Here is a 27,779-nt window from a genome sequence, read left to right as displayed (position 1 = left end):
AAAATGTGTTGAAACGATGTATGGGTGTATTATACACACCCCGTGTTCTGAAGTTAGTTTCCTGGTAAAAAAAAGTGCGCACAATGCACACCAAAATACGGTTTAATGTGAGTATTTATTGTATGTGATATTGTTCTTAATCTTACAGTTATGCCGCCAATGATAAAATAATTATTAGATATAAGAGTAATCAAGGGAACCAATATTATAGTGGTAATCAAAAGAATGTAATCCAGGGACAAAGACCAGACATGGAAAACAGACATACACAACAAAGAACATAAAGTAACCAAAACCATACATACAAAGCAACAAAAGCAAATGAGCAACTTGGACTCCACTAAAAACTGGGAGCATGGACCAGGTGCACCGGTAGGGTAAGCGTCCTCTGCTTTTTAATTTTTTTTCAAGATTAAAGTATAATTTAGCTTGACAGACATGTATTCAAATTAAAAATCAATCAGCATTCTATATCACTTCTGAATGATCATTCAATGAAAGTAATTAATACAAAAATATGCACTTACACTTCACTTACCTTTGCTGCAGGCTATATCTTTCATGTTGTGCTTGAGGGGGAAAATCGTGTTGCCAGAGTAAAGCAAGGAAGGATTTCTGCGGAAACAATGCCTCAAATGATTGGCTATCTTCACTGAAATTATGGTCCACAGATTTCAGTGATACTGCCCTTTTGTATGTAGTAAGTCTTGACTACATACCAAGGTACCCTGCTCAATGTGATATAACCTCTCAACATGGCCCCCAGAGGATACTGGTCAATATATCACAAAGCAGGAGCAACACGATTACAGATTCTTTACATTGGTCAATACGTAAGTAATCTTAAATTTATAAAAACCTAACGAGGAAATTGGTGTCTCCCAGTCTGTTCACAACAAGTATCAAGTAGAGAGTATTTTATTTTCATGAATCCTTCCTAGTCAGATTCAAAATAAGGAAGTTGGACAAGAACTAATAGTTAAAACAAAAACTATGATCCCTTTTTAGAAAGCCATAGACAGCAGTTTTGACAGAAATTGATACAAAGAATTAAATCCAGTACATTGCTAACAATTGTAATTGTAATTGTAATGTAAGAATCAGTTTTACTTATAATCCTAAGCTTAATTGATATAAAAGTGTGTACTTTATTTAGGTTTTGTGTATATTTTACAGGTCACCAGAACCAATGGATGTTTACTGAAGGTCAAGAAACAGTAAACAGAAGTTATTGTTTGAAGAACAGTTCAACCTAGTAGAAGGTTTCTACTTTTCATATTTTCCTTTTTTTATGGTGTTTATAATGATAAAAGTTGATTAAAATCAAGGAAGTGGAATTTTTTTTTATATTTATAATACTGCAAAATTTGGGTATAAATGGGCAAATGGGCCCCCCTCCAAGACCTGCCCATAAGAATTTTCTAGCAATGAATGTATTATTTGATAAAATGTTATTGTTGGCTAGATTTATTTGTTTTTATGAAAAATGATGTTTGTGTATGGACAATTGTATGTATTTTTTTTACAGGTTTAGAACTAAAGGCTGTTAATGTGAAGGTCACCACTAAACAGGACATACATGTATCATTTTGGAAAATGTATTTGGAAGTATTTCCCAGTTTATGGAAGGTACAGTACTTGTTTTAATAATATACCATATTTTCCGGACTATAAGTCAATGTGGAGTACAAGTCGAATTGCCTCATTTTGACCAAAATCAACGAAAAAAAGTCGAATTCGGCAGATAAATCGAGGGTCAGACATGTACATGTATATTGTAGGTGTTAGCTGTGATCCGAGTTGAGTAGTTTGTTTTTAACAGTATATATTCTAGCGATGTTACTTATGTGTTACGACATACCGTAAATGGGTATAAATTTGCATATCAAAGGACGGATAACTCCGGAACACTCAATAATGTCTTTCCAGTTAAAAAACGTATCATCTTGTGTTTGTTAATATTTTATATATTTTTACGGTTTCAAAGTTTTTATTATTTATCATGGTATTCATTCAAAATGGAAAGCAGCACTGATCTTAAAGTTCGATTGCCGGTTTGACAGTTTGAGTGACAGCTTTCGTTGATTGCAGTTTACTCAAAATTTTGAATTAAAGCAATCAAAAGTGAACTGAACAAATCTAATGAAATGCATTGTAAATGAACATTTTTTCTTGAAAAATCCTTATAAGTGGACGATAAGTCATGGCTGACACTTTGCTGAAAAAAAAATATCGACTTATAGTCCGGAAAATACTCAGTATGTGCTCAGTAATTTCACATTTAATCTTAATTCAATTGTAATATGTCAATTAAGGCCACTACCCACCTTTCACATTTTGTCAGCTTAAAGTTTCCTGAGTTTTTTTTTCATTCAAGGACACTGAAATATTAAAGCTTTTTTTTTTGCATCTTACAGTTTTGTGAAGGGCTTGTATACAGTATATATACAGGCAGTAGCCTCACTGCTATAGGTACCCAGCAGTGATTACAGAGGTGATGCAGTCCTTCCTTATTGGTCAGGTAAGTAATAAATTAGTAGGGCATGTGAACTATTGCCTTCACTTGGCGTCCACCGTCATTGTCATCGTTAACAATTTCTCAAAAGTCTTATCATCTGAGACAACTGAATGGATTAGGATGACACTTAAAACGATTGTTCCGTAGGGTATCCTGCACAAAGTTTTTGCTTTGATTTAGACTCTGCTGAAAAACATGGCTGCCATAAATAAAATAGAAGATAGGGGTCAGACAGCAGTTTTTCACATATATCTTCGAAACCGTATGTTAAGCCAAATTCTGACAGGATAAAAGTATTCAGCATGATGAGAGCTGTCTGAGTTGTTATTCTCATGAAAATATGTCTACTGATGTGTGAGTTATTGCCCTTTTTTCGACATTTTTAGCTCACTTGGCGTCCGTCTCCGTCGTTATTAACAATTTTTCAAAACTTTTATCCTCTGACACTACTTGACCAATTTGAACTAAACTTGGTGTGAATGTTCCTTGAGGTATCCTGCATAGAACTGATGTGGGGATTTTTGATTTGTTGAAAAACATGGCTGCCATTACTAAAAATAGAACAGTCAGACAATAGTTTTTTCGCATATATCTCCAAAATTGTTAGGTTTGGCTAAATTTTGACTGGGTTAAAGTGTTCAGCATTATTAGATCTATCTAAATTTTCACTTTAATCCGGTAAGCCATGTTGTAGTTATTGCCCTTTATAAACATTTTTTGCAATTTTTCATGTTATTTCTTTCAAAAATCTTCTCCTCTGACACTACTTGACCAATTGGAACCAAACTTGGTTGAATGTTCCTTAGGGTATAGAACTGATGTGGGGATTTTTGATATGTTGAAAAACATGGCTGCTGTTACAAAAAATAGAACAGGGGTCAGACAATAGTTTTTTGGATATATCTCCAAAACCGTTAGGTTTAGCCAAATTCTTCTAATATCTGAAATGATTCATATTATTAGGGCTAAAAAAGTCTTGAAGGATAAAATTTGTCTGATGATTCCTTGTTAGAGTTATTGCCCTTGAAAAGAGAAAAATGACAGGTTTTTTTTTTACAGTTTTCACCTATCATCTTGAAAACTATGATAGAAATTCTTAAATTTACTGCCCTTGAAAGACAAAATTCAACCAGGTGAGCAATTAAGGCTCCTGGGATCCTCCTGTTATTTGAAACTACTATTCAGAATCAGATGAAACTTTATTTGAATGTTTCTTAGGGTATTCTGTTTCGACACAGGGAAAAGCATGCCCCCGTTACTAAAAATAGAACATAGGGATCAAACAATTTTTCTGCAAATAATTAAAAAAAATAATGAATTGTACAAAATTTTGATGAGCTACATATTATTCCCCATCAGACGGACCTATGCCAAAATTTTCAAAATGATTTGTTGCATGATGTAGGAGTAATGGCCCGTGAAACAGATTTTTTGTCGTATTTCATGAGTACAACTTCAAAAATCTTCTCCTGAAACAATACGACAAAATTTAATGAAATTTTGCCTAATTGTTTTTTAGGGTATCCTACACAAAACATTTTCTTCAGTCAAAAAACATATCCATCATTACTAAAAATAGAACATTGGGGTCAAAATACTATTTTTGCTATTTTGTTATTATTTCCTCCACCATAGAAGAATATTGAAGATGAGCGCCATTAATAAAATAATCTTGATATTCTGAGTAGACTGGCAACATTGAAATGTTTTTTAGGTGGCTATTTTTAAAATTGCTGCCATTTTGTGACCAAATTCACCAGTTACTAAAATCATACTTACAAAGTAACAAAAGCAAATGAGCAACTCAGACCACTAAAAACTGGGAGCATGGACCAAGTGCACTGGTAGGGTAAATGTCCTCTGTTTTTATAGAAACTCCCGCCAAGTTGCTCATAAAAAGTCAAGTCCGGGGTAGACAAACGAGGAAAGGAAAACTTTGACCCGTTGAATAAATCAATTTTCATGGTGCAGATGGATACACCATAACAATCCATGAGTTCATGATGACTATAAAACTTCTGTAGAACATATTTCGGATCAGAGCCAGTAAAGGAGCACATTTTGTTCCCATTGGAATGCTGACCGTTTGTTGAAAAACACGTCCTCACTGGACAAATATGTTGTTGATTAAAAATTCCAGCATTTTGTAAACATCTTCCTCTATATTTGGAAGATGATTCGGAATTATTTCTTACAAAGTACGAGAAATCTCTACCAAGAACTATATATTTGTATCTAGGTGTACCATCGTTTTTGGAAAAACAACAATGTATAATGTTTTTAAGTCAGGATTTTAACTGAGTATGGGGAATAGAAGTATACAGTGTTGAAAAATCATAGGTTTTAATGCTATTATATTCAGATAATAGTCTTGAAAGTCTGCCACTTCCCGGCTAATTTTTATTATATCTTTGATTTCAATAATATTTGGTTTATATAGTAAGCATGGTCTCCTCAGTTGAATGATGTTGATGAAAATTCAGTGTAACATTATTTAATCCACTGAGACATATTTGGACTCAATAGAATTTTAACAAATTTTGCAAGAGTTATGGAATTTGGGTGACATCAACACTAGGGACATGTTGCTGTATCTTGCAATACTAAGCAAATACAAGTGATCTTTTGAAAATTTCTAAGATTGACTCCTGAAATTACATACATTGTATACATAAGAAACTTCATATATCACATGTTCTTATTGGCTTATCTCAATGATAAACTTTTTGTAATTTCAGAACAGCTTTACTCAGAACAGCAAAACTTCCAGCTGAAGCCCAGGACATTCGGAAACTGGTTCTTGATCTAATTTTTTTCTTTTTGGGGATTTTTTGGGAGGGAAGTAAATATTCAAAATCCATTCAAATTTGTCTTCCATAATATCATTCAACCCTAACAACCCTAACAAGTACTAAAAAATACTCATAAAACTAATGTACTCACATTTAACCCCTTACTAACTCCTGAATGAGAGGGAGACTTCTTGCAAGAAATCTGGGGAGATTTCTTGTGAGGCCTTTGGCATATCTATCTTTGGCGGGGGTAATCAGTGGATGTCTGTCCTTGGGGAAAGATCACAAAAGATAGCTCCAGTTTGTGTAAAGTCAAATCATCAGAAGGTATGTATATTATTTTATAAAGAAACAGATCAGATACGCTTTTAGCTCACTTAGCCCAAAGGATAATATCTCCAAAATCATTAGGTTTATCAAAATTTTGACATAGATCTCATCAGGCTTAACACTTTTACTATGATGAGATCTATCTTGTAAAATTTTCATGTAAATCTGTTAAGCCATGTTGGAGCCTTTTTTAATGTTTTTTTTCCCTATTTTGATGTTATTAAATTAAAATAATCTCCTGACACAACTTACCAATTAGAACCAAACAGTATGGATGTTCCTGAAGGAATTCTGCATAGAACTATATGGAGATGTATGATCCCACAAAAAATACGGCCATCATTTCTTAAAATGGCAGACATTTTTCGCACATATGTTTAAAACTGTAAGGTTTTTTGAAAATCCGGCCTTGGTGAAAGTTTCAACATGACCAGATCTATCTATGTTTTTATTCTAAAAATAAATCTTAATTGGCTTTACATTATTGCTTTTACCTCCCTCTTTTTGTTGTAGTAATCTGTTTGTTTGTTGGGGTTTAACGTCCGAGCAGCAATATTTCAGCTATATTCAGACGATGAACATGAAATGGATGATAAAATGAATGTGAAATGATGATGAAATGAAAAAGGGATGGGACACAAGGACAATGGGGTAAACAAATTTTGATTGCCACTGGAAATAGGGAGAGGTGGGTAGGGTCGGGCAATTTAGCCTCCTGTGGTGGAGTCCTATGGTACCTACTCCGGAAGAATACCACAGTAGGGTTCTGTAACGTGCAAGGAACGTGGCACTTTCCCAACATGGTGCACCACTATGGTTTGTGGTCAGGTTTTCCGTATTATAGCCTGACAACCCCAGCATGTAACACGCCAGGGGTACCTCATTCCACCACCTGGGGCACACATCCCAGTTGCTCTGTGGGCAGAGCGCCCTAGCCCCCGGCTAGGGTTCTGAGCACTATTTAGTCGCCTTTTACGACAAACTTAGCGCTGCTGCAGGCCTATTCTTTTAACACCCGGACCTATAGTAATCAGAAAATTAGGTGGATCCTATTGGGATGCCCCCTTTTATATTTCTGAACTACACTTATTTCATCACTTTATTTTCATCACTGCGGATGTTTCTAGAAAAGCAGAGGACGCTTACACTACCGGTGCACCTGGTCCATGCTCCCAGTTTTAAGTGGATTACGATTTGCTCATTTGCTTTTGTTACTTTGTATGTATGAATTTAGTTACTTTGTGTTCTTTGTTGTGTATGTCTGTTTTCCATGTCTGGTCTTTGTCCCTGGATTACATTCTTTTGATTACCGCTATAACCTTGGTTCCCTTGATTACTCTTTCGCTAACTGATGAAAGAGAAATGTTTTTTTGTCCCCTTTCGGCAAATGCCGAAGGGAACTTAGATTTGCTGTACGTCAGTCTGTCAGTCCATCACTCACACTTGGTTTTTTTGTAATGCCTTATCCAGTTGATTTCATATTTGGTATATAGTCTTATCATGACAAGTTAAGTTCGAATGATGTTACGGTTGAATGATTTTTACAGAAGTTGTGTCCCTTGGACATAGAAAATTTCATTAAAGTTTATGTTTTCCAGACTTTCCTTTGTAATGCCTCATCCAATTGATTTCATATTTGTTAGCTAGTCTTATCTTGACAAGTGACAAATTAAATTTAAATATCATTGGGTAAAATGGTTATATGGAACTTGTGGCCCTTTGACATAGAAAATTACATAAAATTTTATGTTTCGTCATTTTGATGCAAATTGCTGCTGTCATTCTAGAGTTATTTGCCCTTTAATTCATAATAACGAAGTTTTTTTCAACTTTCCAGGTGATAGAAAGAGAATGTCTTTATGCAGCTTTCTGTAATGCAAAAATGTTATTACTGTAAAATGAAGCTCAGGTTTGATTTTGATGGAATTTGCTTTTGCTGTTCAAGAGTCATTTTCTCTTGACTGTTAAAAAAATAACGCCATCCATTTTAGTTCACATACATGTATATAAAAAAAATCTCACAAAGGCAATGAGTTCAAAGGCCGAAAGGGGACACTGTGTTGCATCAGCAATACTGTCAGAATGCTTGTTTCACTTAATATGAAACGCAGTTAATTCTGGTTAATTATTTACTGCATGCAACAGGATGTATTCCCATTTATTCTTGCCTATTTTATTGTTTTCAGTCAATTAAAAGAAAAGCTACCATTGGTCAAGAGGAGGTGAAATTAAATAAACTGCTGGTCAAAAGCAGTAGAGATAAGCCTTGGTGAAAAATGGTGGAATGAAATAAACTGTATGTCAAAAAGTGGTCACTTGAGCAGGACTTGGGAGCCAGAAACCAAGTTGTTTTATGATCAGAATTGTGACATTAGAATTGACAAGTTAATCTGATGATGAGAAAGGGACAAAAGAACCCCAAAAAAGAGGAAAAAAGGAAGAAATCTGTAGGTCAAAAATGGTTGAAATGAAATAAACCAAAAAGCAGTGGCAAGAAGCCTCCGGTCAAAAAGTGGCTACTGGAGCATGAACTTGGAGGTCAAAAACCAAGTTAATTTGTGATCAGAACTAAGACAATAGAATAAACATTGTTAACTGATGATAATGATAAATGTACAAAAAGAAAAATAGAAAATACAGATAAAAAGACAAATGAGGAAGATTCATAGCATGTCACCACGTTGGATCAGTTAACATTAGTCTTAGAAGTGTTCTGTAAAATGTGAGTACATATTGTATGTTATATTGTACTTACATTTGGTTATGTTGTCAAATCTTATTTTGATTTTTTCTCCTCATAAAGCAAGTTTTTGTTTTAATAATTGTCAAAGGAAGACGGTAATTTAGATTAAAGTTTATATTAAAAAATAAATTTTCTATAGCACTTCAGAGTTGTCATTCAGTGAAGCAAACAAACAAAAGTGCACTTCCACTTCACTTTAATTTGCTGCAGGCTAAATCTTCCATGTTGTGCTTGAGGGGGGAAATTGTGTTGCCTGAGTAAAGCAAGGAAGGATTTCTGCAGAAATAATGTCTCAAATGATTGGCTATCTTAAAATAAGGAGATTGGACAAGAACTAATGGTTAAAAAAAACCATGATCATGGTTTAGAAAGCCATAGACAGCAGTTTGGCTGCCAAATGCAACTGTAATGTAACAATCTGTTTTGCTTATAATCCTAGTTGTAATTTATACAACCAAAAAAGTATACTTTATTTAGGTATTGTGTATATTTCAGAGGTCACCAGAACCAATGGATGTTTACTGAAGGTCAAGAAACAGTAAACAGAATTTATTGTATGGAGAGCAGTTCAACCTAGCAGAAGGTTTCTACTTTACCTATTTTCCTTTTTTGATAGTGTTTATAATGATAAAAGTTTTTTTGAAATCAAGGAAGTGTAGATATTTAAATCAATAATACTGCAATGGTGGACCCCCTTCTTTCAAATATTTTGTTCATTTTGTGCAATTGTGCAAAATTTGAGCATAAATGGGAAAATGGGACCCCTCCAAGACCTGCCCATGTACGTCATATTTATTTGAGGTAAGTCCTAAACATAAATAAACCCATAGAATGTTCTAGCAATGAATGTATTATTTCATAAGGTGTAATTTGTTGGCTTGATTTATTTGTTTTTTTAGCTCAACTGGCTGAAGGCCATGTGAGCTATTGCCATCACTTGGCGTCCGTTGTCATCGTCGTTAACAATTTTTCAAAAAAAGTCTTCACCTCTTACACTACTTGACCAGTTGGAACCGACCTTGATATGAATGTTCCTTGGGATATCTTGCATAGAACTGTTGTGGGGATTTTTGATGTGTTGTAAAACATGGTCACCATTACTAAAAATAGAACAATCAGACAGTAGTTTTTCACATATATCTCCAAAACTGTTAGGTTTAGCTAAATTCTGACAGGGTAAAACTGTTCAGCATGATGAGATCTATCTGTAGTCAAATTTTCATTCTAATCCATTAACCCATGTTGGAGTTATTGCCCTTTATAAACATTTTTTGCTAATTTTTGTTATTTATTTAAAAAATCTTCTTCTCTGACACTATTAGACCAATTGGAACCAAAGGTGGTATGACAGTTCCTTCGGGTATCCTGCATAGAACTGAGTGTTGGGATTTTTTATTTGTCTAAAAAACATGGCTGCCGTTACTAAAAAATAGAACATAGGGGTCAGAAAATAGTTTTTCACATATATCTCCAAAACCGTTAGGTCTAGCCAAATTCTGACTGTGTTCAGCATGATGAGATCTATCTGTGGTCACTTCTTCAATGTAATCTGTGAAGCCATGCTATTGCCCTTTTTTGATGGTTTTTTTTTTTTTTTTTGTTGTTTTTAATGTAATCTCTTTCAAAAATCTTCTCCTCTGTCACTATTGAAGTTGGTATGAATGTTCCTTTTGGTTTCCTGCATAGAACTGATGTGGGGATTTTTGATTTTTCGAAAAACATGGCCGCTTTTACTAAAAATAGAACAAATGGGTCAGACAGTAGTATTTTGCATGTATCTCCAAAACAGTTAGGTTTAGCAAAATTATTTCTATAGTTGAAATGACCCTTATTATAAGGCCTTCAAAAGTCCTCAGGAATCAAAGTTGTCAGATGACTCCTTTTAAGAGTTATTGCCCTTGAAAGATGAAAGATGACAGGTTTTTTTTACAGTTTTCAGCCAATATCTTGAAAACTATAATAGATAGAAACTTTCTATCACTGAAATGATCTTATGATAGTTCTACCCAAGTCTTCTTGAATCAAAATTGTTGGACAACTCTTTGTTAAATTTATTGCCCTTGAAAGACAAGAAAAACAGGTGAGCCATTCAAGCTCCTGGGAGCCTCTTATTTTGAAAAAAAAGTGTTTGTGTAAGGACAGTTGTATGTACTTTTTTACAGGTTAAGAACAAAGGCTGTTTATGAGAAGGTCAACACTAAACAGTACATACATGTATCATTTTGGTACATGTATTTTAGGTATTTCCCAGTTTATGGAAGGTACAGTACTTGTTTTAATAATATATGTGCTCAGTGATTTCATATTTAATCATAATTCAATTGTAATATGTCAATTAAGGCCAATACCCACCTTTCACATTTTGTCAGCTTAAAGTTAGAAATTCATGTAAATAATTTCAAAGTCAGTATGTATGTAATTCAGCATGAGTTGTTCCACTTATGTATAGATTAAACATCAGGAGTTATTATTATTACACTTAACTTAATTGTTTATCTACTTAACTGTTTACAGCTAGGTTTGCATTTGTTTGGATGGAATGTGAAACCTAGGTAAAGTTTCCTGAGTTTTTTTTCTCAAAAACTACTGCACAAAATTCAATTGAAGTTGGTATTTTTGTTTTTTAGGGTATCCTTAACAAAATGACTTTAGATTTTTGATCGGTTAAAAAACATGGCCGCCGTTACTGAAAATAGAACATAGGGGTCAGAGAGCAGATTTTTGCATATATCTCCAAAACCGTTAGCTTTAGCCAAATTTTGATATCGGATAATAGTTAATACTCAGCATGATAGAACATAGGGGTCGTACAGTAGTTTTTTTGCATATATCTCCAAAACCATCTTTTGCGGGGGTAATCAGTGGATGTCTGTCCTTGGGAAAAGATAAAATAAGATAGCTCCAGTATAAGTGAAGTTAAATCATCAGAAGGTATATGTATAGTATAAAAATGAAAATTTGCAGGTCAAAAGCAGAAAGAAAAGGAAGAAAACTAGGTTTAAAGTGGTGAAATGGAATGAACTGTAGGTCAAAAGCAGTGTAGAGAAGCCTCCGGTCAACAAGTGGCTACTGGAGCATGAACATGGAGGTAAAAAACCAACTTATTTTGTGATCAAACTAAGACAATTGAATAAACATTGTTAACTGATCATTGTACAAAAAAAATACAAAATAAAGATAAAAAGACAAATGAAGAAGATACACAGTATGTCACCACGTTGGGTCAGTTAACATTAGTCTTGGAAGTGTTTTGTAAAATTTGAGTACATATTGTATGTGATATTGTGCTTATATTAATTTTTTTCCACAAAACAAGTTTTTGTTTTAATAATTGATAATGAGAAAACAATCATTAAGATTAAAGTTCATATTGAAAAAATAAATATAAAATAACAGATATGTATTCAAATAAATGTTCTTTATCACTTTTGAGTTGTCATTCAATGATGCAAACAAAAACCAAAAAAATGCACTAACACTTCACTTTAATTTGCTGCAGGCTATATCTTCCATGTTGTGCTTGAGGGGGAAAATCGTGTTGCCCGAGTAAAGCAAGGAAGGATTTCTGCCAACACAATACCTCAAATGATTGGCTATCTTCACTGAAATTATGGTCCACAGATTTCAGTGATACTGCCCTTCTGTATGTAGTAAAGCTTAACTACATACCAAGGTACCCTGCTCAATGTGATATAACCTCTCAACAAGGCCTCCAGAGGATACTGGTCAATATATCACAAAGCAGGAGCAACACGATTACAGATACTTTACATTGGTCAAGACGTAAGTAATCTTTGATTTATACAAGCCTAACAAGGAAATTGGTGTCTACCAGTCTGTTTACAATAAGTATCCAGTAGAAAGCATTTTATTTTCATGAATCCTTCCAAGTCAGATTTAACATTAGGAGGTTGGACAAGAACTAATGGTTTAAAAAAATCTATGATCTTTGTTTAGAAAGCCATAGAAGAAGTTTAGACAGAAATTGATACAAAGAATTAAATTCTGGTTGCAGAATTAAATCCAGTACATTGCTACCAAATGCAATTGTAATGTAACAATCTGTTATATTTGTCATCCTAGGCTTATTATACAGTCGACTCCACTTAATCGCATATGGCTTTATTGCATATTTCGGTTATTAGCATAATTTTCTCCTGCACAAAACCATTTCCTATTATTCTATTAGGGAAAAAATCGCTTATTTGCATAGGCCTTGGAGGTGCATTTCGGTTTATTGCATAGAGAATTTTGCCTCGTCCAGGTAAAGACAGGTTTTCCCAAATTCTATTTTAAGCCTTTGGGTCATAAATATGTCAATCATATTTATTGTTGTAAAAACTAGATTATCATCAATCAGGAGGTGTTAATAATGGATTAAAAAAATAATTGACATAAAAGACAATATAAATGATTTCTAATTACATTAAAATAGAACACCCAAGCACCTAGGTGAACAATGACTTCTGACAACATGCCGAACATCACCTTATGATGCGGCTTGAGGTTCGGCTTGGGGTATTTTTTGTCCCTATTTAAATTCTTCTGACTACAAATGATTATCAATATAAATTTAATTTTATTTAATGAGCTGAGCAGTTTTGAGTGAGCTTGGGTTACTAGGCATAAATATCATACGAAAATTAAAAGTCATTCATTCAGTACAATGTCTAATGAAATTCAACTACCCTAAGGTGCCCCATACTATCCACACTTCATAGGAATATATCGAGGTCAATGATGCGTATAATACACAACTATCAGTGTACAATGAACAGAGGAATAAAAACACACAGACCATTTCAAAAGCCCACAAACTGCAAACATTGATGAATATTACACTGAATCCTGGCTGAAATATGAAATATGGGATTTTCTTTCGTAGAAAGGTCAGGAAATTACTTGACTATTAATAGATGAGAAACACGTGGTTTTACTTATAAATACACACAACGTAAAGAAGGTCAATAAGACAAACACAATACATATTATTATTTATTGATAAAAGAACAATACAATGAGAAGCTCTATAACAATTAAATACCAGATCAGAAATGTTGAACAGTGATATCCCTGGTTGATCCACAGTATCGTCGTCTTACCTGAACTCACACTTCCGGTAAAATCGTAATTTCGGTTATAAGAATAGCCCGGTTATTTGCATAATTTTGACTGGCAAATAGGCTATGCAATTAAGCGGAATCCACTGTATATAACCAAAATTGTGTACTTTATTTAGATATTGTGTATGTTTTACAGGTCACCAGAACCAATGGATGTTTACTGAAGGTCAAGAAACAGTAAACAGAATGTATTGTATGAAGAAGAGTTCAACCTAGTAGAAGGTTTCTACTTTCACTCTGTTCTTTTATTGATAGTATTTATAATGATAGTTTTTTTTAATATCCAGGACGTGTAGATATTTTTATATTAACAATACCATAGTGGCGGTTCCAATGGGGGTTCCAGAGGTGTTACTACCCCCTTATACCCCTGCTCAAAAGGAGAGTGAGGTATACTGTTTTACCCTTGTCTGTGTTACTGTGTGTTTTGAACCCTTTTTTTCGGTCACAGTTTTTACGATGTACAGTGCCATTGCTCCTAGAATTTTGTTTATTTTGTACAAAGAATGGTCAAATAACAGCCTGAAAACACCCAAAGATCTGCCCATTTACCAGATGACAGTTTTAAACATTAAGATTTGATAGAGGTCATGAATTTTCCAGCAATGTATTATTTTATGAGGTGTAATTTTGTCAGCTTGAATTAATTGTGTAATTTTTACAGGTAAAGAACTAAAGGCTGTTTATGTAAAGGTCAACACTGAACAGTACATACATGTATCATTTTGGAACATGTATTTGGAAGTATTTCCCAGTTTATGGAAGGTACAGTTGTTGTTTTAAAAATGAATTCTGCCTTGATAAAAATAAAATTGAACAATGTTCCACTGCATTTGATTTTTATGGGGCATTTATTTGCAGAATATGGATTGGCTCAAAGATGTATCACCTAGGTATATTTTTCTGCTATTTTAAATTGAAAGACACTGAAAATAATACACAATACTATTCAGGCTGAGTTTGTATATTTTTATACACCCGCAAACAAAGTTTAAAGGGGGTGTATACAAATCGCTCTGTCTGTCCATCCGTCCGTCTGTCTACATTTCTTGTAAGCACAACTAAACCAATCAAGGGAGGAAGGTTGGGTATCACATGTAGATGAGCATGAAAGGTAATCCAAGGACCTAGATTCGAGCGGAAATTGAAAGGGCAGGGGCAAAACTCAGGCATGGCAAAAAAAAACACCCACAACAAACAAAATAACCAAAATTTATATAAAGGAACGAAAGTAAATGAGCAACACAGACTCCACTAAAAACTGAGAGCATGGACCACATGCACTGATAGGGAAAGCATCCTCAGCTTTTCTAAGACAAGTTGAACAAATCGATTTTCATGGTGCAGATGGATACACTGTATTGATTCAGAAGTTCATGATGACTATTAAACTTCATGGTGCAGGAAAGTCATAACTCTCAGATTTCTCCAAAGGGAGATAATCCAAATCAAGGTTAAGACCTCAGGCCTAACTCCACCTGAACTTCTCAAGGGATATTTTTATATGAAGGCTGGGTCTCATATGCAGAAAGGCATGAAGGAATATAATTATTGTTGGATGAAGCCAAAGGAGATAATCCAACAAATGTCTAACATTATTCTTTTTGTGAGCTTGCTCACATATTTCTAGTTAAAAATACTCTTTGTCAAATGCAAATTATTCAAGGGCAATGAAAAATTAGCTCTTTGTTTTGTACTCTTTCAGTTTTGTGAAGGGCTTGTATACACAAACAGGCAGTAGCCTCACTGCTATAGGTACCCAGCAGGAATTACAGAGGTGATGTAGTCCTTCCAAATTGGTAAGGTAAGTAATAAATTTAATAAGTTTGAAGGTAATCATATATCACCATTAACCCTGTCCAAGAATCTAGTGCATCTGCCAAAAACAAATGCACCACCTTTATTGCTCCATTGTTTGAATCTTTCCATCTGAGTTTCTCTACATTTTACAACCTTTTGAATACATTTCCTCTGAAATCATGTTGATTGATTGAGGTAAAATGGCAGATCACATATTTGAGAAATTTTAATCAATGGAACAAACTTGACTTTAGATAGAAATTAAATTTCAAAGCTCTTGAATACTTATAGCTGTAGCAAGGATGGGGAAAAACACGAAAACACGTACTTTTATAAGAGTACCCTGGTAGCTAAATTGCTGCTTGATTCTCGGACCTATCGAGCAATACTTGAATACTCGAGTATTCTTTGACATCTCTAGTTATTATATACATAAATTTCAAAGCAACTGAATACTTATAGCAGATGTACCTTTTCTAATATGCTTTTCTCTATGATAAACTTTTTGTGATTTCAGAACAGCTTTACTCAGAACAGCAAAACTTCCAGCTGAAGCCCAGGACATTCGGAAACTGGTTCTTGATCTAATTTTTTTCTTTTTGGGGATTTTTTGGGAGGGAAGTAAATATTCAAAATCCATTCAAATTTGTCTTCCATAATATCATTCAACCCTAACGACCCTAACAAGTACTAAAAAATACTCATAAGACTAATGTAACTCACATTTAACCCCTTACTAATTCACATGCACTTAACCCTGAATGAGAGGGAGACTTCTTGCAAGAAATCTGGGGAGATTTCTTGTGAGGACTTTGGCATATCTATATTTGGCGGGGGTAATCAGTGGATGTCTGTCCTTGGGGAAAGATCACAAAAGATAGCTCCAGTATACATAGTCACATCTTCAGAAGGTATGTATACTAATGTACAATGAAAGAGGTCATACATGCTTTTAAGCTCATGTAGCTCAAAGGATTATTTCATTATTGCATCTGTTGTCAACTTTTCACATTTTGCTAAATTACATGAAAACCCCTTGACCAACTTTAACCTAACTTGGCAAATAGGATATATGCAGGATCCACTTTTGGTTCCTCTTGATTAAACAAGATGGTCCCCAGAGACTATTTAAGCTTCTGATCGGCCAATTTTCAAAGATCAACTCCTCAGAAATCACATGTGCCAAACTTGATAGGGTTAATGACCTGAATGCTTTGTACAAAGGTCCACTTTTTGTGTGGCTTGAGTGGCTCATCGGGTGGCTGTGGCCACTGAAAGTCACTGAAAAACGATGTATCTTTGCATTCTTTTAGCCAATGGAGACCATACTTGGCAGAAATAATAAAAGGGACAACTTAGATGATTTTTGTTAAACTTGATTTAACAAGAAGGCTGCCAGAGGCTGTATTAGTTTTTGATTGGCCAATATATATCTCCAAAACTTAATAAAACTTAATAAACCTTAATCAAAATTTTGTGGTTAATTTTTCATGTAAATCTATTAAGCTATTGCCCTTTTTTGATGCTTTCACTAGTTTATTATTTGTTGATTATAACAGTAAATGTTCATATTCTTCCTTGTCTGTTTTATTTCTTTTTATTTTTTTTTTCAGTCATTTACAGGAAAAACACACTGTGGGTCAAAAAGCGGTGAAATGAAATAAACTGCAGGTCAAAAGCAATAGACAGAAGCTGCAGGTCAACAAGTGGCGACTGGAGCATGAACTTGGCGATAAAAGAACGAGTTAATTTGTGATCAGAATTAAGACACTGGAATTGACATTGTTAAATGATGATGATCAATGTACAAAAAAGCAACAACAAAAATAAGATAAAAGACAAATGAATTCAAAAGTTCAGAAAAGTAAAGCAATAGAAATAGAAGAGAAAAGAAGGAAAAAAGATATTTTTTACATTATTTTTTGGTTATTGATCCTTTAGTATCAAAATACCTTATGTTTCTGGTTCATGCCAGGAACTTTCCTACTGTTTCTGAACACTACACAAAAATATAATTCTTTTATATCATTGAATACATCTTTGTAACCTGTAAATATGTTTCTAGCAATCATTAAGCTCAGCAAGACCTAGTCTATGTTTCTGGCACTTATTCAGCTCAATAAGATCAATAACTCAGCAAGACGCAGTCTAAATATTTTTCTGGCAATTATTCAGCTGAATAAGGTCTAGTCTAAATATGTTTCTGGCAATTATTCAGCTCAATATGATCTTGTCTAAATAATTTCTGGCAATTGTTTAGCTCAAGCTTAATAATGAGCTGAAGATTTGAAGGACTCCTTTCAGCCTAGAAAGATGTTTAAATCTCCATCATATCATTAATGTTTTATGATTAATAAACAGGGAGTTCAAGCAAGTAAAATTTGTGGGAACATTCAAATTGATAAAAAGTGTCGAGGTATGAAAATGTTATATTGATCGTGGGAATTATTTTCTTGGGCTGAAATTGGTTCCATATAAGTATGTAATTACAGTGTGGGATAATACTACATTGAAATAGTGATGGATGTGACGGCAAATTAAATTTTGGACAGGTTTTTTAAAAAAAAATTGAGCAAAAGGTGAAATGGAACAAGATTTGTAAATATGTGTGAAGTTATAATTATTGTTATTGTTATTGTTGTTGAAGTTATTGTTATATTTCTGTTATTTTTTTTTCCAAGGCGTAGGACTTGAACGCCTACTCTGGAGGCGGTGTCGGCATTACCTCGAGTCACAGGTTTCCATCGCTTTTTTTAAAAATCGAATTGTTTTTTAGCGTGGTTTTTCCTGGGTGGCATTCATCGCCAATGAAAGAGTGTATTTTCATTCATGTGAAAACTTTAACAAAAAAAAAAGAAAAAAGAAAGAATCACAAAAAAGGGAAAAAAATAACGAAGAGAAGATATAATTATTTTTTTGCTCCTTTAACTTAAAACTTTCATTCTTTTCAAAACAAAAGCATTGTTTCTTTTTTCCCTGCATTTTGTGATGAATTTATCGAATAGCAATTAAAAATCAATTAAAAATGTATATGGAATGTTAGTTTGTTTAATGACAACAAATAAAATATCATTGACTGAAACTGTTACCTTTTTAGTTTGTTTATAGCCAATCAAGATGAACTGAAAAGGAACAAATCTACTATGTTGAATTTATGTCGGGTATCCACTAGTTTAGACTTCACATTGCTTCTATTCAAACTTTTTTGCATGTTTCTTTTTTAAAATTTCATTGCTGGATTGATTTTACCGGTCTAATTTAAATTTTAAAAGAAAAATAGCATTACACAATATGACATGCCACAACCATAGGACATGTCATATACATATTCTTCCTTGAAGGTGTACTTGCATGGATGTGTAGAATTAACTTGCTATGTCATGTTAATAATGATTGGACATTTACTTTATGTAGCTATAGGTTAGCTTGGTAAAATTCTGGGCTCTCAGTTTTTTTGTTTTGTTTTGTTTTTTTTTATTAACAGAAACCGACAGTGTGGTGTGTCAGTTACATGGATGGCCCTATTTTAAAAATGGTAGGGGCCATAAACTAAAAAATTAAATAGACGCAATCATTAATTAATATTTAGTAAAATCATATCAAAATTTCATAACAATTAGACAACCATAACCATAAAGTCATCGCACGAAAATCAAGTGAATATGGACGACGACGACGATGACGACGCTGTCAGCACTATTTCGGTAACTCTATTATATTAAACACACACGCATATATATTAGAAATTCTTATGAAACAAAAATAAAATACTGGTATATAAAGGACTTCAAGGCTAAATCCATGGGTACTGACTCAAATTTAACACTTCAAAATCAAACTTTCAACTAAATCTTGTATCAAACAATTTTATCTAATTCTAAATAGTCACATACATTAGTAGTCTGAAAAATGTTTCCTTGGAGGAAAACTATACTTGTTATGCAGCTGTATAAAATATTTCAAGAGGCACTGCCAATATCATTTATCAAGTCAGAAAAAAAGCTTGCCAGGCAACCTCTAGCACTACTGGAGTAATAAACAGACCATCCGTTTAGACCTAAAAATGTTTCCGATCGCCCTAGGCCTACTGACCCTCTTTCAGGCCCCCAACTCATAAATTTTGATTTGAAATTTTGAAGAAAAAAATTACGTAAAAATTCTGCCGATTGTCTTCCAGAAAAAAGAAGAAAATTGAAAACACCCGTGCCATAAGTGTACTCTTGGTCGTGGATAATCCCTGTTTCGTAATTCGGCACTATAGATATTTTTTGTTTTTACCACCTCCGTCAAAACAGAAAAAAATTACTCATGGGCCAAATCCCTAAAGCGATTAGACTGTGGACTGAGTCTATCATATGTTTAGTCTTTGCATATTTAGTTTTCATTGTATCTGTATGACTTATGTCATTTCAAAAATATCAAATGAAAATAAAAATTCCTACATACCGACCCTACTAAATTTTAGAATAGTTCTCGAAAACATAACATTATTTTTTCTGCCTGGGAAATTTCTCGTCAATTGACTGGCATGCACCAATATCAGTCTTACATGCACCGGAAAGTGCTGATTTTATCCCAAAAAAGTATTTTTGCTGGGTCAAAGATTCAGCAAATGCTACTGTAGTCTATACAACGCTGTATATAGCGTGCATTTTACATATTGAATCACCTGGTCGCCGATCGACATTCTATAATAGGCCCAGGTAGAAGTCGATACATCAAGGTATACTGAATTTCACCAAATAGTACCTAAATTAAGCAAAGCTTGGGTAACATTTCATTTTTTATTCTTCTCAATAATAAGAGGCTAAAATGAGGACCATCTCTTGGTCCCCCTCTTTGGCCCCTGAAATTCATCAAAATTTCTAAAAATCACATAATTTCGACACCATTCATATTGAAATGTTCCTGATGAAAAACAAGGTAATCAAAGGTTATAACTTTATAAATGTATCAAATATCTATGTCTGAACAAAAATATAACTAACTTTAAGTTGCACTTTAAGGGAAATAACTACCAAATAGTGCCAATCTTCAAACAAAAATAAACAAGAACATTTGGATTGAGAATAGCTCAAGATTTTATTTCTGTCTTGTTGATAACTCCTCTAAACTTCAGTGAAATTAGGTCTTCTCTCTTTCAAAGGGTAGACAATTTGAATAAAAATGTATTGTAACCATAAGTTTCCACATATATCTTAATTTAAAACTCACTTTTCAAGAAATTAGCAAATCTTTCTGCCTAAAACACAACAAATAGTAAAATATAATAACTTACATGAATGTGACTGAATTTTTTTGTATGTATTTTGTTTTTTTTCTTCAATAATCTCATACATGTTCATGTTGTATATGCATTATATATGGTCTGCATCAATAAAAAAGTTTTCACAATTAAAATATTGTTTTTTCCCATTTATAGTAGAGAAACCCTCATTATGAAAATTATTTAGCTTTTTGAGTTGATTAAAATCATACTCCTATTACATGTATTACAGGCCATACTACAGACTGTTTATGATGAGCATATCTATATTCATGTAACCTAAAGCAAGTAATACTCCTGCATAAAGGATAGTTTTCAAGTTACAACACATTTTTAAGTATGTGGTTAGGACTTGAAAATAGTCATTTTCCATACATTGCCTCTTATATATGAAAAAATGAATATTTTTTTTATTTTTTGTTTTTCTTTCAAATAAATAGCTAAAGTGAGTTGCCATATAACTGTGTGGTTGATTTAAACACAGAAATGTCACAAAAGTCAACAGCCAATTTTTCAGTGGACATTTTTTAGTGGTTCAAATGGACAGATTCTAATGCGGCAAGAAAAATAAAGGTGTTTTTTCATATAAAAACTGATTTTTTTCAAAAAGTATCTATAGCAGACAGTTGTTATTATAATATTTATACCACAAAACTATTTTTCTTGCATCATAGCTATCTGTTTTAAAGAAAAAGTCCTTTTCCTGTCATATTGAGGTCCTTTTGTATCTGCCTGGGGTACCAAAATGGCTTAAAATCTGTATTTTCTGCATATGAAAAGCTATATTTTTTTAAAACTATGATATTGGTATAATTTTTTTTGGATTTATTATAATTGAAATGACCATATCTATAGTTTAAAACAGTTGGTTGTACCAGTCATTATACTTTACTTTAAACAAGAGGCTCCCTTGAGTTAAAGACAAAAAAGGAGGTTCGAATATTAATATTTCCATATACGGAAGTCACAAGTGGGGATTAAATAATGATTTGGAACTCATAGTACAGCTCATGTATCTACCATGTCAGAATAAACCACAAATTTGCTTAGCTTGACTAATGCAGCAGCTTTTTATCAAACGTAATATTTTCTGGCTAACACTGAGATATTAGTCTCATGCCTGGAATAGGGTACCTATATAAAAATTTTAACAGAAAACTCATGTTTATAGTAGGGCAATGATGTTCTGAATTTTCAGTATGAAAATGAATACTCTAGCAGAAAAACAACAACTTTTATGATTATATTGAAATGTTTATTAGTAATAGGTACCAGTATCGTATTGCATATCCCTGAGCAGGTGTACGTCAAAAGATGGATGCTATAAAAATATAGTGCATTTTCTTTTTGCCTCTCTACAAACTAATATTTTGTCAAAAGATATGAACAATGACTTATAAAATAGAGCAAACATCACACTGTAAGATGAAGAACTTTTTTAAAAGAAAATCTAACATAATATCATAAAAATGTTCCACTGAAAAGGTTGGTTTGGTGAGTGCAAAACGAAAGTGAAAGTAGGGAAAATGGCTATTTATAGTTCGAGACTACTTTTCTGTCCGATCTTCATGGACTCACCCTATTTTCTTTGCGGGAAATTATTTTTTCACATGTCCTTAGAAATGCTACATAAGTGAAAGTTTTATTGAATCAATTTACATATTTTTTTTCAAAATCCTAAAAATATGCACTTCACTATAGAAGTCTATGGGAAAATTAATACGATACTGAGACCTAGTAAGCCAGTTTTTCAAGTAAAGTTGGATATTCAGCAAGTGGTCTTTACCAGCTGAAAAAGTAGTACCCCAATGCAGGTAACACTTTTAAGATGAATTAGCCAACTTTTGAACCTGATTTTTTATGGTAGCTCTGGTTTTTTGCATTTATGGTTAATCTTTACCAAATTTGGAAATGCATTTTGTTTTCATGAATTTGTATAATATCAGTTCAATAAAATTATTATCTTGACTGTTTATGATGAGCATATCTATATTCATGTAACCTAAAGCAAGTAATACTCCTGCATAAAGGATAGTTTTCAAGTTACAACACATTTTTAAGTATGTGGTTAGGACTTGAAAATAGTCATTTTCCATACATTGCCTCTTATATATGAAAAAATGAATATTTTTTTTATTTTTTGTTTTTCTTTCAAATAAATAGCTAAAGTGAGTTGCCATATAACTGTGTGGTTGATTTAAACACAGAAATGTCACAAAAGTCAACAGCCAATTTTTCAGTGGACTTTTTTTAGTGGTTCAAATGGACAGATTCTAATGCGGCAAGAAAAATAAAGGTGTTTTTTCATATAAAAACTGAATTTTTTCAAAAAGTATCTAAAGCAGACAGTTGTTATTATAATATTTATACCACAAAACTATTTTTCTTGCATCATAGCTATCTGTTTTAAAGAAAAAGTCCTTTTCCTGTCATATTGAGGTCCTTTTGTATCTGCCTGGGGTACCAAAATGGCTTAAAATCTGTATTTTCTGCATATGAAAAGCTATATTTTTTTAAAACTATGATATTGGTATAATTTTTTTTGGATTTATTATAATTGAAATGACCATATCTATAGTTTAAAACAGTTGGTTGTACCAGTCATTATACTTTACTTTAAACAAGAGGCTCCCTTGAGTTAAAGACAAAAAAGGAGGTTCGAATATTAATATTTCCATATATGGAAGTCACAAGTGGGGATTAAATAATGATTTGGAACTCATAGTACAGCTCATGTATCTACCATGTCAGAATAAACCACAAATTTGCTTAGCTTGACTAATGCAGCAGCTTTTTATCAAACGTAATATTTTCTGGCTAACACTGAGATATTAGTCTCATGCCTGGAATAGGGTACCTATATAAAAATTTTAACAGAAAACTCATGTTTATAGTAGGGCAATGATGTTCTGAATTTTCAGTATGAAAATGAATACTCTAGCAGAAAAACAACAACTTTTATGATTATATTGAAATGTTTATTAGTAGTAAGCCAGTTTTTCAAGTAAAGTTGGATATTCAGCAAGTGGTCTTTACCAGCTGAAAAAGTAGTACCCCAATGCAGGTAACACTTTTAAGATGAATTAGCCAACTTTTGAACCTGATTTTTTATGGTAGCTCTGGTTTTTTGCATTTATGGTTAATCTTTACCAAATTTGGAAATGCATTTTGTTTTCATGAATTTGTATAATATCAGTTCAATAAAATTATTATCTTGACTGTTTATGATGAGCATATCTATATTCATGTAACCTAAAGCAAGTAATACTCCTGCATAAAGGATAGTTTTCAAGTTACAGCACATTTTTAAGTATGTGGTTAGGACTTGAAAATAGTCATTTTCCATACATTGCCTCTTATATATGAAAAAATGAATATTTTTTTTATTTTTTGTTTTTCTTTCAAATAAATAGCTAAAGTGAGTTGCCATATAACTGTGTGGTTGATTTAAACACAGAAATGTCACAAAAGTCAACAGCCAATTTTTCAGTGGACTTTTTTTAGTGGTTCAAATGGACAGATTCTAATGCGGCAAGAAAAATAAAGGTGTTTTTTCATATAAAAACTGAATTTTTTCAAAAAGTATCTAAAGCAGACAGTTGTTATTATAATATTTATACCACAAAACTATTTTTCTTGCATCATAGCTATCTGTTTTAAAGAAAAAGTCCTTTTCCTGTCATATTGAGGTCCTTTTGTATCTGCCTGGGGTACCAAAATGGCTTAAAATCTGTATTTTCTGCATATGAAAAGCTATATTTTTTTAAAACTATGATATTGGTATAATTTTTTTTTGGATTTATTATAATTGAAATGACCATATCTATAGTTAAAAACAGTTGGTTGTACCAGTCATTATACTTTACTTTAAACAAGAGGCTCCCTTGAGTTAAAGACAGAAAAGGAGGTTCGAATATTAATATTTCCATATATGGAAGTCACAAGTGGGGATTAAATAATGATTTGGAACTCATAGTACAGCTCATGTATCTACCATGTCAGAATAAACCACAAATTTGCTTAGCTTGACTAATGCAGCAGCTTTTTATCAAACGTAATATTTTCTGGCTAACACTGAGATATTAGTCTCATGCCTGGAATAGGGTACCTATATAAAAATTTTAACAGAAAACTCATGTTTATAGTAGGGCAATGATGTTCTGAATTTTCAGTATGAAAATGAATACTCTAGCAGAAAAACAACAACTTTTATGATTATATTGAAATGTTTATTAGTAGTAAGCCAGTTTTTCAAGTAAAGTTGGATATTCAGCAAGTGGTCTTTACCAGCTGAAAAAGTAGTACCCCAATGCAGGTAACACTTTTAAGATGAATTAGCCAACTTTTGAACCTGATTTTTTATGGTAACTCTGGTTTTTTGCATTTATGTTTAATCTTTACCAAATTTGGAAATGCATTTTGTTTTCATGAATTTGTATAATATCAGTTCAATAAAATTATTATCTTGACTGTTTATGATGAGCATATCTATATTCATGTAACCTAAAGCAAGTAATACTCCTGCATAAAGGATAGTTTTCAAGTTACAACACATTTTTAAGTATGTGGTTAGGACTTGAAAATAGTCATTTTCCATACATTGCCTCTTATATATGAAAAAATGAATATTTTTTTTTATTTTTTGTTTTTCTTTCAAATAAATAGCTAAAGTGAGTTGCCATATAACTGTGTGGTTGATTTAAACACAGAAATGTCACAAAAGTCAACAGCCAATTTTTCAGTGGACTTTTTTTAGTGGTTCAAATGGACAGATTCTAATGCGGCAAGAAAAATAAAGGTGTTTTTTCATATAAAAACTGAATTTTTTCAAAAAGTATCTAAAGCAGACAGTTGTTATTATAATATTTATACCACAAAACTATTTTTCTTGCATCATAGCTATCTGTTTTAAAGAAAAAGTCCTTTTCCTGTCATATTGAGGTCCTTTTGTATCTGCCTGGGGTACCAAAATGGCTTAAAATCTGTATTTTCTGCATATGAAAAGCTATATTTTTTTAAAACTATGATATTGGTATAATTTTTTTTTGGATTTATTATAATTGAAATGACCATATCTATAGTTAAAAACAGTTGGTTGTACCAGTCATTATACTTTACTTTAAACAAGAGGCTCCCTTGAGTTAAAGACAGAAAAGGAGGTTCGAATATTAATATTTCCATATATGGAAGTCACAAGTGGGGATTAAATAATGATTTGGAACTCATAGTACAGCTCATGTATCTACCATGTCAGAATAAACCACAAATTTGCTTAGCTTGACTAATGCAGCAGCTTTTTATCAAACGTAATATTTTCTGGCTAACACTGAGATATTAGTCTCATGCCTGGAATAGGGTACCTATATAAAAATTTTAACAGAAAACTCATGTTTATAGTAGGGCAATGATGTTCTGAATTTTCAGTATGAAAATGAATACTCTAGCAGAAAAACAACAACTTTTATGATTATATTGAAATGTTTATTAGTAGTAAGCCAGTTTTTCAAGTAAAGTTGGATATTCAGCAAGTGGTCTTTACCAGCTGAAAAAGTAGTACCCCAATGCAGGTAACACTTTTAAGATGAATTAGCCAACTTTTGAACCTGATTTTTTATGGTAACTCTGGTTTTTTGCATTTATGGTTAATCTTTACCAAATTTGGAAATGCATTTTGTTTTCATGAATTTGTATAATATCAGTTCAATAAAATTATTAACTTGACTGTTTATGATGAGCATATCTATATTCATGTAACCTAAAGCAAGTAATACTCCTGCATAAAGGATAGTTTTCAAGTTACAACACATTTTTAAGTATGTGGTTAGGACTTGAAAATAGTCATTTTCCATACATTGCCTCTTATATATGAAAAAATGAATATTTTTTTTATTTTTTGTTTTTCTTTCAAATAAATAGCTAAAGTGAGTTGCCATATAACTGTGTGGTTGATTTAAACACAGAAATGTCACAAAAGTCAACAGCCAATTTTTCAGTGGACTTTTTTTAGTGGTTCAAATGGACAGATTCTAATGCGGCAAGAAAAATAAAGGTGTTTTTTCATATAAAAACTGAATTTTTTCAAAAAGTATCTAAAGCAGACAGTTGTTATTATAATATTTATACCACAAAACTATTTTTCTTGCATCATAGCTATCTGTTTTAAAGAAAAAGTCCTTTTCCTGTCATATTGAGGTCCTTTTGTATCTGCCTGGGGTACCAAAATGGCTTAAAATCTGTATTTTCTGCATATGAAAAGCTATATTTTTTTAAAACTATGATATTGGTATAATTTTTTTTTGGATTTATTATAATTGAAATGACCATATCTATAGTTTAAAACAGTTGGTTGTACCAGTCATTATACTTTACTTTAAACAAGAGGCTCCCTTGAGTTAAAGACAAAAAAGGAGGTTCGAATATTAATATTTCCATATATGGAAGTCACAAGTGGGGATTAAATAATGATTTGGAACTCATAGTACAGCTCATGTATCTACCATGTCAGAATAAACCACTAATTTGCTTAGCTTGACTAATGCAGCAGCTTTTTATCAAACGTAATATTTTCTGGCTAACACTGAGATATTAGTCTCATGCCTGGAATAGGGTACCTATATAAAAATTTTAACAGAAAACTCATGTTTATAGCAGGGCAATGATGTTCTGAATTTTCAGTATGAAAATGAATACTCTAGCAGAAAAACAACAACTTTTATTATTATATTGAAATGTTTATTAATAATAGGTACCAGTATCGTATTGCATATCCCTGAGCAGGTGTACGTCAAAAGATGGATGCTATAAAAATATAGTGCATTTTCTTTTTGCCTCTCTACAAACTAATATTTTGTCAAAAGATATGAACAATGACTTATAAAATAGAGCAAACATCACACTGTAAGATGAAGAACTTTTTTAAAAGAAAATCTAACATAATATCATAAAAATGTTCCACTGAAAAGGTTGGTTTGGTGAGTGCAAAACGAAAGTGAAAGTAGGGAAAATGGCTATTTATAGTTCGAGACTACTTTTCTGTCCGATCTTCGTGGACTCACCCTATTTTCTTTGCGGGAAATTATTTTTTCACATGTCCTTAGAAATGCTACATAAGTGAAAGTTTTATTGAATCAATTTACATATTTTTTTCAAAATCCTAAAAATATGCACTTCACTATAGAAGTCTATGGGAAAATTAATACGATACTGA

The 27,779-nt window shown here is 32.6% G+C and overlaps 1 protein-coding gene across 2 annotated transcripts in view; it reads left to right on the top strand.

Moving 5' to 3' along the window:
• The window catches only part of LOC148597653 (uncharacterized), a 29,124-nt gene extending 10,344 nt beyond the window's left edge, over positions 1-18,780 (top strand). Inside the window, exons 8-23 of one of the 2 annotated variants that reach the window (XM_088562333.1) lie at positions 550-833; positions 1,177-1,262; positions 1,529-1,629; positions 2,418-2,521; positions 5,257-5,637; positions 6,154-6,291; positions 7,827-8,362; positions 8,879-8,966; positions 10,546-10,644; positions 11,348-11,471; positions 11,883-12,166; positions 13,643-13,728; positions 14,171-14,271; positions 15,212-15,310; positions 15,824-16,217; positions 16,920-18,780. The gene's annotated coding sequence lies outside the window, so the exon portion shown is untranslated. The remainder of the gene's footprint in view (positions 1-549; positions 834-1,176; positions 1,263-1,528; positions 1,630-2,417; positions 2,522-5,256; positions 5,638-6,153; positions 6,292-7,826; positions 8,363-8,878; positions 8,967-10,545; positions 10,645-11,347; positions 11,472-11,882; positions 12,167-13,642; positions 13,729-14,170; positions 14,272-15,211; positions 15,311-15,823; positions 16,218-16,919) is intronic. The other variant, XM_088562332.1, reaches the window with a different exon arrangement.
• Positions 18,781-27,779: the final 8,999 nt, after the last annotated feature.

Source organism: Perna viridis, chromosome 14 (assembly GCF_037379345.1).
Source record: "Perna viridis isolate PV_CMFRI_1.1 ecotype Kerala chromosome 14, ASM3737934v1, whole genome shotgun sequence".
In the NCBI taxonomy this organism is placed as follows: Eukaryota; Metazoa; Mollusca; class Bivalvia; order Mytilida; family Mytilidae; genus Perna; species Perna viridis.
Note: the sequence above shows the minus strand (reverse complement) of the source record. Positions and strands in the feature narration are given on the sequence as shown.